General features: G+C 43.8%; 1 long non-coding RNA gene across 2 annotated transcripts; it reads left to right on the top strand.

The window, feature by feature from the left end:
* Nucleotides 1-4,048: 4,048 nt before the first annotated feature.
* LOC131493459 (uncharacterized) lies at nucleotides 4,049-13,911 on the top strand. 2 transcript variants are annotated; one of them, XR_009252690.1, is made up of 3 exons: nucleotides 4,049-4,357; nucleotides 11,298-11,439; nucleotides 13,112-13,911. It is a non-coding gene; the product is annotated as an uncharacterized LOC131493459 (long non-coding RNA). The 2 variants fall into 2 exon arrangements; XR_009252691.1 differs by having other exon boundaries at nucleotides 4,049-4,240.
* The last annotated feature ends 261 nt before the right edge of the window (nucleotides 13,912-14,172 follow it).

Below are 14,172 nucleotides of genomic sequence, written 5' to 3' on the forward strand. Positions count from 1 at the left end.
CTTTGTAACTATTTAAATTTATTAGGTGTTTACTTTATTTATTTTTTTTTTTAATTTTTTTTTTTTTTAACATTTATTTATTTTTGAGATAGAGAGAGACAGAGCATGAACGGGGGAGGGTCAGAGAGAGAGGGAGACACAGAATCTGAAACAGGCTCCAGGCTCTGAGCAGTCAGCACAGAGCCCGATGCGGGGCTCGAACTCACATACCGCGAGATCGTGACCTGAGCCGAAGTCGGACGCTTAACCAACTGAGCCACCCAGGCGCCCCTAGGTGTTTACTTTAAACATGGATGAGGGGTATATGGTTTTCAAACTTTGGGGGGAGGGAGTATGACAGAAATGTAAAGATCATTGCCTTAGCGGATCTGTTTTCATGAATAGATTAAAGATTACAAGTAATTAAGAATGATATTGTGGGAGCGCCTGGGTGGCGCAGTCGGTTAAGTGTCCGACTTCAGCCAGGTCACGATCTCGCGGTCCGTGAGTTCGAGCCCCGCGTCAGGCTCTGGGCTGATGCCTCGGAGCCTGGAGCCTGTTTCCGATTCTGTGTCTCCCTCTCTCTCTGCCCCTCCCCCGTTCATGCTCTGTCTCTCTCTGTCCCAAAAATAAAAATTAAAAAAAAAAAAGAATGATATTGTGGAAATAGTTCTTCTACAACCATTTGTTCTTTTTACAAAGGCTAATTACGATCATTGCCTTGCGATTATACATGTACCTGGCACACTTTTACACATAGATAATGCAAAGGTAAGCTTTACCTCCTGTCTCTCTCCCATTTAATCACCAAAGACAGGTGTTTGGAATCTATTATAATAGTTCATCTAAACTGTGAACAAGAAGCTAATACTGCCCACAATCAAGTAGCTTAAAAGAAAAATACATTTGGGGAACAAAATATAAAAAAAAGAAGAAAGAAGATAGAACTCATAACAAAGAGCAAATTGAATATGTTGTCAGTGAGGGCTGTGTAGGAAAAATGAGCAGTGCAACGGGATGACAGTTAAATGTTCAGCTGCAGCTGTCTTTTGTAGGATGCATTGTCTACTTTTATAGGATACATATGTTGGGCTCAGTATTTCTAGAAAGAGATGGAAAAGGCAAAGAATAGCAATCAAGAATAATGAAGAGCTGACTGTACAGAAAGGTCTGGATACACTTTAAAGTAGTACATTTATTAAAAGAGTTATGCTTCTCTCTAAATGTAACAGGAAGTCAAATGGTAACCCAATGGATATCTTAGAGTCCAGCTTCTCTGGAGGGAATTACTTAGTGTATACTAAGAATGCATTGAAATATTTTTTGAAGAGATTATTTATTTTGGTAGAGAACCTTGGGTGATCAAAACTCCTGCTTCGATTTCTTCCACTGTGTAAAAGGCAAAAGGAGATAAAAGAAAACAAAGCTTTAAGTTAACATGGCATTGCCACTGTGGTGAGATGATCAAATTGTGGCTTGAATCAATTCTAATAACTAAAGCTAACTTTTGGTTAGTAATAATGATAGATGTTGTTAATTAACCCCATTTATTGGTTAATAATACTAATAATTGAATAAATTATCCAGTTTCACACCTAATTTCCAAGCTTCACGTAAGACAGAAATCCTAACATTTCTTCTGGTAGGGTGTCAAAATGATCTAAAGACAGAAGGGAAGTGGGAAATAATCTGATTGATTGACAGCCGGGACTCTTGATATCTGAAAATAAGGAGTCGAGTGAGTATAACAGGAAAGTTTCTTTTCCAGTCTACACAAGAAGGAAGACCTGCTTTCAAGAAAACAAACTAATTCTCCCAATTCCAGCCCACGCCAACATTATATATCAAGGGTTGGTTACTATGGTATGAAGAATAAGACTCTTCCTCCGAATTTGCTCCTCCTTCTATGTTGCCTCACTCACCATGAGTCTACAACCTGTGCACTTGCACGTGGCAGCCCTGATCTACTACCCACTCATTTGATTAAACTAGAAACCTGAGGATCATCCTTGATTTCCTCTCTTTCCCTCATCCACTTCTCTGCCTTTCAACTCCTAGTCCCCCAAGCTGCTTTCGCTTGGGAGCATTTGTCTCCCAGCAGAAAGCTCAGTAAACATGTGTGGAATAAATGACCTGATTTAATATGATATGTGATTGATCTCTTACCTCAAGGAGTGCTCTCCCAAAAATAAGGGGATAAATATAAGAACTCCTTGTCGTTTAGGCTCTTCAGGTGCCCCCTCCTCCAAGAAGCCTTCCAGATCTTCTCCCACCAATCACACTGGGGTACGTGACCCTTCTCTGATCTCCGAGAGCACCCTGTGTTTACCTTTGCAAAGAACTTATAATTCCGATGTGCAACAATTGATTTATTGAAAGCCACTAGTTAGGGGCTTTCATAACTGGATCCCCACTGCCTAGAGAGTACCCAGTGCCAAGTAGAACATCAACGAATGTTGAATGAATGAATAAACAATACGAGGAATAAGTCAATAAGAGGTCACACAAAATAGTCCTAGGTGAACCCAGATGAAAGAGCTGCTAATTCTGTTATTGGGATGAGTGGTGAGTTACAGTGAAAAACACCTTGTTTTGAAAGATGACTTAGAGTTTCCCTGGAGATCAAGGCAGGGAAGGGTGTTAACAAGCAGAAGGAGCAGCATGAACAAAAGCATGTGGATGAAAAAGCACACAGGGTATTTAAGACAATGGGAACCTGGCAAAGCTCAAGAACAGCTTTGAGTGGGAGGAAATGGGGCAGATGTGGCTAGAAAGGTTGTTTTAAACAAGTTGTTAAAGACCTAAGGGGTCACCAAAGGGTTTGAAGGCTGTAAAGTCACTGAAGTCTTCAAGCTAAGTAATGCCATGATCAGATCTTTAAAAGAAAAAAAAGTATTTGTGTCTTTTTTAGTAATTAAAAATCAGAGATCTAACCTCCTCCATTTTTATATTTCTTGCTACCTCATGAAGAGAAAAAACAAAGCCCAGCTGAAGCAATTCTTTCTTTGCCTGGTCTGAACTAGGCGTACTTTTTTTCTTTTCCTTGTTTTCTGGCCAATCATTTGGTGAAGTGAGTGCATCATACAGCTGGGAAAACACGAGCTTCTCCAGTTTGTTTGGCTTCAGAGCTATGTGGGTGAGCGCGAGTCTGGGCAGTGTGTCAGCTCCTTCCTGAAAGTCTGGGTCAAGGAAGTCCACAACACAACCTTGTTTACTTGATTTTGCTTTCAGTGTCGAGAACACTGGTTCTGAGGACTGCAAAGGTGTATGTGGTCACTGTTGGCTCACAACCCTGTAATTCCTTTGAAAAGATGATTTGATTGGGACAGCTGTGACCTTATTTTAATAACTCAGTGCCTTTTGAAACACCCAGATGAAAAGTGATGCGTTATTTTCCTAGTGGCTTTTGTTCCTGGCTGACCATATAGTTTGCTGGATCACTGGGAGTAATTCTGCAGGACTGAGTTTGCTGGACTGGCAGACTTGGCGGGATGGATGATGAGTGACCAGTCTGAAGCAATTCCTTTGGCTTGGACATGTGAAGTTACAGTTAATCAACAAGTGTTTACCGAGTGCGTGTTATATGCCAAGCATTGTCTTGGGCACTGGGATGAATAAGAGGAGTAAGACAATTTCTAACAGAGTCTAGTAACTAGACTGAAAACTTGTCAAAGGTAAAAAGCCAACTCTTTTGTCTCTTTACATTTTCCAAAGCGCATGGTGCAGTGTCTAAGTCAAGACAGTGCCTCAATAATTACTGAATGTCTGAATAAAAAGGTGTATTTCAATTTTGCCCAACAGATATTTACTAAGCACCCACTATGGCTTGACGGTGTCTTATGTAGTAAAGAGGCAAAGATGAGAGAGACAGAGCCCATACCTTCCACATGCCCACAGTCTGGTGGGAAAGACAGACATTGAAACAATTATTTAGTGTGTATAAATCTGAGCCTCAAGGAACCTGAGAACCCGAGAGCCTCTTGCCACCAGATCCCTCTTCTGGAACCCCCAGAAGAGGGTGATGGCATAAAAGAGAGATTCCAGGGTGCTGACCCAGCACCATGTCCATTCTGATCGGTTGATGCCTTTGCCTTTTTGACTGATAATACTTTACTATCATTCCTGTAGGTGGTTAACAGAGGCACAAAGCACTCATATACGGCGATCAGAGGAAGAAATAACTTCATGATATGAGAACGGTGCCTGATGAAATCAGTCTGGAAGGGAGGGATGCAACCTCCAGCCAAACCCAACAGATCAGGTGATGTTTTATTTCTAGGTATCTACTCAAAACCCCTGTCCCTGTGGGCACAAGGGGGACTCCAGATTCATGGCACTTATAATCCAGATGCAAGGATGCCCCTAACCACGATTTCATGTAAGTAAAGGATTCCAGATACAGAAAATCATTCTGAAATGGTATTATAAAACATTTCAATTTTAAAGTTAATTTATGTATTGTTTTTATTTCTTCCTATTCTAGAGCAACCATTATCCACAAGCCTAGATTTATAACCGTCTTGGTTCAAATAAACTTGTTATCTGCTGAATCATTGGACTCACTCATGTTCAGTTGTGATCCAGAGAACCTTCCAAGAACCAGTTAAGAATCTTTAGAGCTAATCCTCCAGGCAGGGGAAAGAGGAGTGCTTTTGTTTCCTTTTCATCCCTTGCAGAGCTGACACTGAGAGTTTAGACATATTATGAAACCTTTAACATTCTGAAGAATTGAAAGAGATAGGAAGACCATGAGAGGGAGAAAGGAAGGACAAAAGAAGGAATGAAAGAAGGAGAAGGGGACAGAGGGAAAAGGAGGGAAACAATCAACCACACAAAAAGCATACATTGCTTCCCAAATCTCTCCTCAGATGTTCAGACTACAGATTCATAAAGTCCTCCAGCTGGAAAGGTCAATTTCCCACTTGTAAAAGCATCAAACATCACCTGAGCCAGTTTTTCAATAAGAACCACAATTATTCCATGGACACATGTCAACAGTTCTCTGCTCAATTTTATGAGCAAAAACAATGAAGCAAATTACACTTGCCTGTGTTCTCTAGATAATTGAAGCTGGCTTCTTAAAATTCAGGTGTTGGAATGTTGAGAAGAACATGCTAGCTCTTTTATTAACTCTTTTGTTTTTACATCATTTCACGCAAAGCAGGATTTCATAATGTTGACTACTTTAAAATAAATGACTGGCACAAGACTGGGCTAGTCTCTAGTCACTTCTCTAACCTTGCCTTTCTTCACCTCTTGCTTGGCACACAAACTATCATGCTTGGTTCCTGTGCAGACACCACACCATTTCCCCTCCAGGCATTGCCCATGGCCCCTCTCCATGGAATGGCCCCTCCCCAAGTATAGCCTTCCCCAGGATGACCTTCCCCTCCCCTTTTCTGTCCTGGATAAGGAGCCCTTCTTCTCTCCTATCTCACGCTGAACACATCTCCATCATTGCCCTTACCACCGTGTGTTGTTAGTACCATATTTGCACATACACCTGTTTCCTCCTCTCCCCAAACACAGTGACCAGGCATCCCTCATTTTTCACATTCTTATGGCCTAGCACAGTACCTGAAAATAGTAGGTACTTGTATTGGCTATCTATTGCTGCATAACAAATGACCTCAAAATTTATCAGCTGAAAACAATATTTACTATCTCACAGTTTCTGTGGTCAGGAAATCAGGTGCAGGTGCCACTTAGTTGGATGACTGTAACTTAGGGTCTCTCACAGGACAGCAGTGAAGCTGTCAGTAAGGCTCAGTCATCTCAAGGGTCAACTGCAGGAGAATCTGCTTCCAAGTTCACTCATGAGGCTGTTGGCAGGCCTCAGAAAGTTGACTTCCAAGCTCAATCACATGGCTGTCGGCAAGCTTTAGGGCCTTGTTGGCCGTTGACTAAGAATATTATTCCCTTGCCACATGAGATTCTCCCTAGAGTTACTCAAAACATGGCAGCTGGATTCTCCCAGAATAAGGGCTCAGAGGGAAAGAGACAGAGACAGAAACAGACAGAGACAGAGAGTGGGAGCATTCAAGCAAGATGGAGAAGTCAAAGTCTTCTTGTACCCTAAACTCAGAACTGACATTCCATCACTTTTGCTATATTTTTGTCTTTTAGAAGCAAGCCACTAGGTTCAGTCCATATACAATGGGAGGGGATTGCACGAGGACATGAATACCAGGAGGTAGAAATCACTGGGACCATCTTACAAGCTTCCTACCACAGTGCTCAATAAGTATACTGAAAAAATAGATGAATTTCTCTAGTCAGGATGAGTCTTTCCTTCCCTGAAGATCCATAGTGTTTGAACTCCTTACTCGGGAACACAGCACAGTATGACTTTCCAGCTGAGCATAGGTTTATGTACACACCAGTGAATCATAAGCAACTGTGTAAAAACAATGCCAAATAATATGCTGCCACTCAATAAATAATTGTCGATTGGGTAAATAAATGAAAGAAAGGTTGGCAGAGACTGGTACGTGTCCATCAATATTTTTCTTTAATAAAGGAATTTGTAATTCATAGCTAAATACATAGGTGTGCCACTGGAGACTACATTTCTCAATATCCCTTACAACTAGAGGTGGCCATGTTACCAATTTTTGGCGAGTGGGAGGTGAGTGGAACATGAGGTGATCACTTCGTTTTCTCTCTTCCCCTTGACTGGAATACAGAGGTTTGGGTGGGATTCTAAGAAAGAATAAATACAATGAATGTGGCAGGGCCACCCTATCAGCCATCTACCTCTCTACTAGTACATGAAGCTGTATCTTGCAAAAGTCACTGTGCTCTAGGGTCTTGTTGTAATATAGACTATTTCAGCTTAGTGTATTACCTGTCTGGTAGAGGATTTAAAAAGCAGGGAAGAAATAAGTCTCCCTACCCCAAAGCTAGCCCCAAGCTTTAAACATACTATACAAGTTCCTTAAATATTTGCTAGATTATAAATTGTGCCTGTAGACCTGCTGGGATGTGTTGGTAGATAAGAAAGGAACATTTAGTGCAGCACAGGGGATATAGTTAATAATATTTATGGTGACAGACAATAACTAGACCTATTGAGGTGATCATTTTGTAATAGATAAAAATATCAAATCCCTATGTGGCATATGTGGAACTCATATAATATTATATGTCAATTATAATTCAATTAAAAATAAATATTAAAAAAAGGAGTATTTACCACCTTTCCCCTCGGTTAAGCAAGCACAGGCTTCTTTGGGTCAACTCTTGTAAACTTCGGAGCTGGGAGACTCTTCAGAGAAGCAACCCGTTAAGTGGCCTTAATTTTCAAAGCCTGAGGCAGAAAGCCACCACAGAGACACATAAGTCAGAATGGATTCTTCTCAAGGAAAATCTATCCACAGATTGAGGTTTCCTCACAGGAGGTTGGTTTGTTTTTCCCAAAAAGGAGAAGAGTTCTCAGCACATCCCCTGCAAAGGGCCAGGCTAGCAGTTTCTCCAAACTCCTGTGGCTGTCAAGGGCAGGTGGCCCACTGGGCAGCAGCAGCCACTGTCGGCCTTGGTCCCCACTTCTCTGCTCTTGGAGGCCAGCCAGCACTCGATCCTGGACGAGAAGGGCCTCTGCCTTAATCTGGAACTGGACAGGATCCATGGCCTCAAACTGAACGTTTTTGTTCTGTTTGTGTTCTTTACAGTATACAGACAGAAGGCTCCAACCAACACCATCCTCAAATGCCAAAATAAAATGCTCACCCAGCCAAACCATCTCTGCTGAGGCTAGCTCAAGGAGATGACAAAACCTTGTTAAAATACAGGAAGGGGATAGGAAGGAAGTGGGATAAACTTTCCTTGCCTGGATTGAAAATCTGTTAATAGGACAGATACATGCCAAGTACAGAGTCATTTGAAGGTGTTTCTCTTTCCTGGGAAGGTGAATTTGAGAAACCAGAAAAGAAAGAAGGGATGAGGAACTCCAGTTGAAGTCTAGAAATTCAGGTGTCTTGAAATGTAGGAAGGCTTAAAACACCTGCTACTCCTGGGCCTTCCAGAAGCATTCAAGGTACTTAAGAAGACAGCCATGCCCATTACCAAAGATGATTCCATGTGGAAATGTTCTCATGCTGTTGGTGTTAGAGGGAGGGAGACAGTAAATCTGGCTGAGGGAGGGTGTCATGAAAGTGAACTGGAAGACCTCACTCTTGAAGGGTAATTAAGATTTCCAGGTGGTCACTGGCCTCCAATGGAGGGCATGTCAGACTTCCACCCTCTGGAAGTCTGAGAGGCCAAGGCATGTTTCTGGAATTACTAGTGACATAGAAATATAGAATTATAGGGTACTCAAGTCAGGTCTTCAATAAGAAAAGTAGGGATGACTTCAGTTAAAAAGTATGTAGAAAATAGTGCTAAGGAGATGGAAGGAGATGAAGAGGCATTGACAGACCAGAGAGAAAAGAGAGATCCTGCTCTGTGGACTCCAGCTGTAACAGTGGCATAGGGTTTAGCAAAATGGCTATATAACTTGGTGATTTAACAAGTCTCAGGCTCTTGAGTCATCCACTGCATTAGTGTCTGTAACAAACTACCCCAAACTGAGTGGTTTAAATATCAGAAATCTATTGTCTCACAGTTGTGGAGGCTAGGAGTCCAAGATCAGAGGGTTGGCAAAATTAGTTCCTTCTCAGGCCTACGAGGAAGAATTAGCTGCATCTCTCTCTCTTAGCTCCTGGTGGTTCACTGGCGATCTTTGGTGTTCCTTGGTTCGTAGATGCATCACCTCGTTCTCTGCCTCCATTTTTAGATGGCAATTCCTCTGTGTCTGTGCATTTGTCTCTGCCTAACTGTCCCTCTTTTATAAGGACATAGTCATATTGGATCTGGCCCACCCTAATAACCTCACCTAAGATTAGTTACCTCTTTAAAGACCCTCTCCCCAAATAAGGTCACATTCACAGGTACTGGATGTTAGGACCTCAACATCTTTTCAGGGGGGCACAATTCAACCTATCACATCCAGCTAGGTTTGAATCCCAACTTGGCCACTTTACTGGCTGTGTGGTTTTATGAAAATTACTAGCTGTGTGGTCTTGCAAGGACTGCTTAATATCCCTTAGCCCCAGTAACCTGTTTTAAATGGGACAAAGAGCACCCTTTGTGCAAGTTTTGGACAAAGTAACGGCTTCATAAGCATCAGTGGTTACCACTGCAGGCACTAGAGGACTATGTATGGAAGTCAGGCCCTGGCATCACTTCTATTTCAGGAATGTAGACAAAGGGACCACTGACAGATCCTTATTTTACTCATTTCTTTCCTCCCCCACCCCTGGTGCCTGGAATCTTGGAGGCTCAATAAATATTTTCTGCAGATTATGACTCTATAACTCAACTTCATTTTAATTTCGAGCCACTGTCCTTGCAGGGCGACAGAAACCAAAACTCTGCCAATTTGGAGTTTCCCTCTCCATTTTCCTGGGATTGTGGCTAAATTGCAGTGCATTGCATCATGCCAGGCCTTGAAGTAGAAGCATGGGAACTGGTTCCTATTTCACTGGTCTACTGTCCCAGTGTCCTGGTTGGTCCTCAGGCAGCAGTCGCCACAGGCCTTGTTCCCATTTGAACGCTGCCCGAGGTCTGTGGGGCTCTCCACCACCTGCATGCTGCACCAGGACATGGGTTCCTTCTGTTGCCTCCATACTAGCCTGGAATAGAGTCTGTCTGAGGCTTCACGTCTGCAGCCCCTCCCTCATGGGGTCTCCTTGTTTCCTCCAGGGCTCTGACAGTGAAGGAGGTAGAGTACCTCCTTTCAGAGGACCTGCCCAAAGCTTTCCCCTCCCCATGCCAGCCCCTCATTCTGAGACCATCCTACCTCGACTCTTATTAACATGCCCCTCTGCCTCCCCAAACCCAACTAGATTGGAGGGATCTTTTATCTTCGATATTCCCCAGACATTTTGGGTATACCCCAATCCTCTCCATTCCCTTAAGGCCTCGAGTTTTGGAAAGCAATGCCAGGAAGAGGCCTGTGGGCTCTTTATGCCTTCTTCACAGTGCCTCCCCCAACCCTTCCCCAGACCAGTCTTTTGCCTCCCAGGGGAAATATACCAGGAAAGGAAAAAAAAAAGTTAATATTTAAAAAATATTATTCCAGCTTGTTTCGGTAAATAAATAAATGAATACATGGCACTGGCCCAAGGTGCTTGATCCTGAACCAGTTTCATGAAAAACCTCTCTCCTGAATTTCCACTAACACCTTTGTGCCTGTCAGAAGGGCTTAGAGCCCCCACACCTTTCCTACCAGAAGTCTGAGCTCAGGGTCAAAGTTTCTATGGCATCTAGGTGCTGCCTGTCCACCTGCCCCGCGTGGAATCACAGGTTTCTTCCCCTGTGCTCTCAAGCATGGCTGGTGGTTCTAATGAACACTTAGCACTTAGCCCTGCTGCCCGACATTATTACAGTTAATATTTTACATGGCTGACCTCCTTACTGCCTGGAACCAGTTCTTACTCAATCTGTGCAGCAAAGGGAAAGCTTTGCCACCTTCTACCCAGTGACCTTGGGTGACTTACCTAAGCCTCTCCAAGCCTCATTTTCCTCATAAGTAAAATGGGGGTAAGAACACCCACCTGTAGGTTGCTCTGTGGATTAAGTAACGTGGCCTAAGTAAAGGCCTGAGCCCGTGGCCTGATAGCGGGTGGCTGCTGCTGTGCATGACTGAGGCTGTGGCTGGCTCTACCAGGCTCTCCCGAGCCTCATCGGTACAGAGAGGGGCAGTCATGCTAACAATGTCACCACAGCTGAAGGGACCCTGCCTGTGGATTTCACCCAACAGAAGAGCACTCACTAAAACCCACGTTTGTGTAAACTACCCCATATTAAGATCAGTGTTCATCCATTCAGTAGCTGAGCACTTAGACACATCAACTACGAGCCTGGTATTTTCATACACCTGAAAAAAAAGGGGCTCCACAGGGAGAAAGACAAGGATAGAATAATACCAAATGGGCTAAAACAACATGGTTTAAAGTACCAAGGGATCATGGAGGGAAATAATCTGTCTGCTTGTGGTCATTTATTTACTACCTTCATAACCACCTGTGTTTCCAGAAAGGATCTAAGGAAGCCTGGGAGAAATAAGGAAATTTGCCCAAGAGGCCATCTGTGAGCTCAGGCCCTAAAGACTATCACTAGGCACAGCAGTGAGGACAGACGCTCCCTGGCCCAGGGGTCAACCTGTGCAAGGGCCTGGCTGTGTGGACACACCAGGCCCAACACGCCACTTTGCCCAGGAAGGACACAGAGTGCTCGTTCCCAGATATCCACATACCTTACTCTTTCACCTCTTGCAGGTTTCCGTTCGAATGTCGCTGTCTCAACAAGACCTTCCCTAACTACCAGCGGTAAGCTGAAGCCAGCTACCACCAGCTCGCGAGAGTAGACGGTGAAATTTTCAGAAAATCTGCAAGCCAGTTAGTATATACAATCATTAATGTGAGTCAAATTACATAAACTTACAATTGAATTAATTGTATTAGACATCAAGGTTCAAGATACCCAAAGCTATCCCTTCTTAATTATTTTACATCTTACCAGTATATATACTCAGTTATTTATGTGTATGGTGTCCATAAGGTAGAAATACTATGTAATGTTGTGCTACTGTGTGCACTTCCTCCTAATTTCTTATTTAATGACCTCACATTCATAGTTTACAATCTTCCATGGCACCACTGAAATTGGCCACTACTACAGAATCGGGACATTTCTGCCCCCAGAAAGCCAGTTAGGCAACATTTACCAGTACACTACTGCTATCCACCTTCCCCCTTCCCCGCTGGCCCCACGTACCTGATTGATTTTTACAACAGAACCTATTGCTTTCTATCACGTTGCCCAATTTTTCAGTATCATCCTTTCCTGAGCCATCACAGAATATAAGCTCCATGAGGGCAAGGATTTATTTTCTATTAGGTCCTTCATGCATCCCCACACCCACAAGAGTGCCTGGCACCTCGCTGGCTCTCAGTAAATCTGTCTTGAATTAATATTGGTGAATGCTGGTCTCTGAGTAAGACCGTGGAGGCAGCGGCCCCTCCCCACCACCTTGCCTTAGCCCAGCCGCGTCTTCTGACACACAGGCTGACCTGACTTGAGGCCTCTCTTTTTCTCCCTCCTTCTGTCTGTCTCTGCAGTCTCCCTGCTGTCTGCAGCCTGAGGAAAGTCTTGAGTAAATGTATTCCTCGTGGGGTCCTTGGGTGGCTCATTCGGTTAGGCGTCCAGCTCCTGATTTCAGCTCAGGGAACGGTCTTGCGGTTCATGAGAACAAGCCCTGCGTTGGTCTCTGCACTGACAGTATGCAGCCTGCTTGGGATTTTCTCTCCTCCTCTCTCTCTGCCCCTCCCCTGTTCCCATGAGCTTGCTCTCTCTCTCAAAATAAATAAATAAACATTTTTTTTTTTTAAATGTGTGCCTTGAGAGCCCAAGTCAGGGGAATTCTCTTTACCTTGCCAGACTTAGTCACAGGCCAAAAGTATTCAGCACATGTCTCTTATGTTCCCGAGACCAGTGCTATGGCACCTCTAGGGCAGTGGGTTCCAAGTGGCCCAGACCAGTAGCACCAGAAGGACTTTGCTAGAAATGCAAATTCTCAGACTCTGCCCCAGTCATACTGAATCAGGAATTCTGGGGATGTGAATTCTGGCTGCTGTAACAAAATACCCATAGTCTGAGTGGCTTATTAACAATAGAAAAGTGTTTCTCACAATTCTGGAGGCTGGAAGTCAGAAATCAGGGTGGCAGCACGGTTGGGGGAGGGGCCTCTTCTGGGTTGCAGATTTCGTGTTTACCCTTACATGGTGAAAAGGGCTTGGGAGCTCTGTGGGGTCTCATTTTTATAAGAGCACAAATTCCATTTATGAAGACTCTGGTCTCATGACCTAGTTACTTCCCAAAGTCTCTACCTCTTAATACCAGCACACTGGGGGTAAGTTCCAACACATATGCTTTATGGGGATACATTCAGACCCTAGCAGAGGGCCAGCAATCTGTGTTTCTGAGATGCCAGTGCAGGAGATTCTGAGATATGCTGAAGTCTAAGAACCACTGATCTAAGGCAGTGGTTCTCAAATGGGGCTATGTTTTCATCTCCCCTCTCCTCCCCCAGTCCCTCCAAGGAGACAATAGGCAGGGGCTGGAGACACTTTTGGTTATCACAGCTGAGAGACTGGTACTGCTGGCATCTTGTGAGCAGAGGCCTGGGATACTGCTAACCTCTTACAACATACGTGGCGGCCCCCGTACAAAAGAATTATGTGGCTGAAAGATCAAGGGTACTGAGGTGAGTGACCTTACCACTCTAAGGTAGCCTCACTCCCCCACATCCACCCAGCCCTCCCTTCCTTCTTTTCTGTAGGGTTTTCTCAGCACCTCACAGCTGTTAATAACCGACATGCCAACCTCTAACAGTCAACTGTGAGGAAGACAGAGGAGACTGCGGACTTGCTTCAGGATTCCCTGAGCTGAGGAACACAGACGCTTTAACTGACCTTTACAGCCCAGTGTGGTAAATGTTAGCATTGGGGAAATATGAAAGAGGTTATTAAACCCAGGCTTGGAACATCAGGGAGGACTTCCTGTAGAAAGTAGCTTCAGTGTTAAGACTTCAGGCAGAGGAAGACTGAATCGGAGAAGGGTGTATGGGGGATAGCTTTTATTATGGAGCACTTTCTGTGTTTGGATCACTATGCTGAGTATTTTACTATCTCATTTAATCCCTGAAACGCTTTCTGAGGTTTATACTATTGCTATTTCTGTTTTATAGCTGGGGCCACTGAAGCCTAGGTATATTAATAACTTGCCTAAAGCCACACAGCTAAGAAATGTTGAAGCAGGGCTTTGAACCCAGGTCTGTAGATTCCAAAGCCAGACAGGAAGGGATTGCTACTTACAGAGGACAAAAGGGTAGACTGGGAATTTTTTTAAACACACTTAACCCTGTGTTACGAGCTGAGTTATGTCCCCCCAGAATTCATATGTTGAGGTCCCAACCTCCAGTACCTCAGAATGTGTCTATACTTGGAGAGAAGGTCTTTCAAGAGGTGATTAAGCTAAAATGTGGCCATCAGGGTGGGTCCCAATCCAATATGATGGATGTCCTTACAAGAAAATGAAATTTGGACACAGAAAGAGATATCAGGGATGTGCATACACAGGAAAGACCACGTG

The sequence above is a fragment of the Neofelis nebulosa genome, chromosome 2 (assembly GCF_028018385.1).
Source record: "Neofelis nebulosa isolate mNeoNeb1 chromosome 2, mNeoNeb1.pri, whole genome shotgun sequence".
Lineage (NCBI taxonomy): Eukaryota > Metazoa > Chordata > Mammalia > Carnivora > Felidae > Neofelis > Neofelis nebulosa.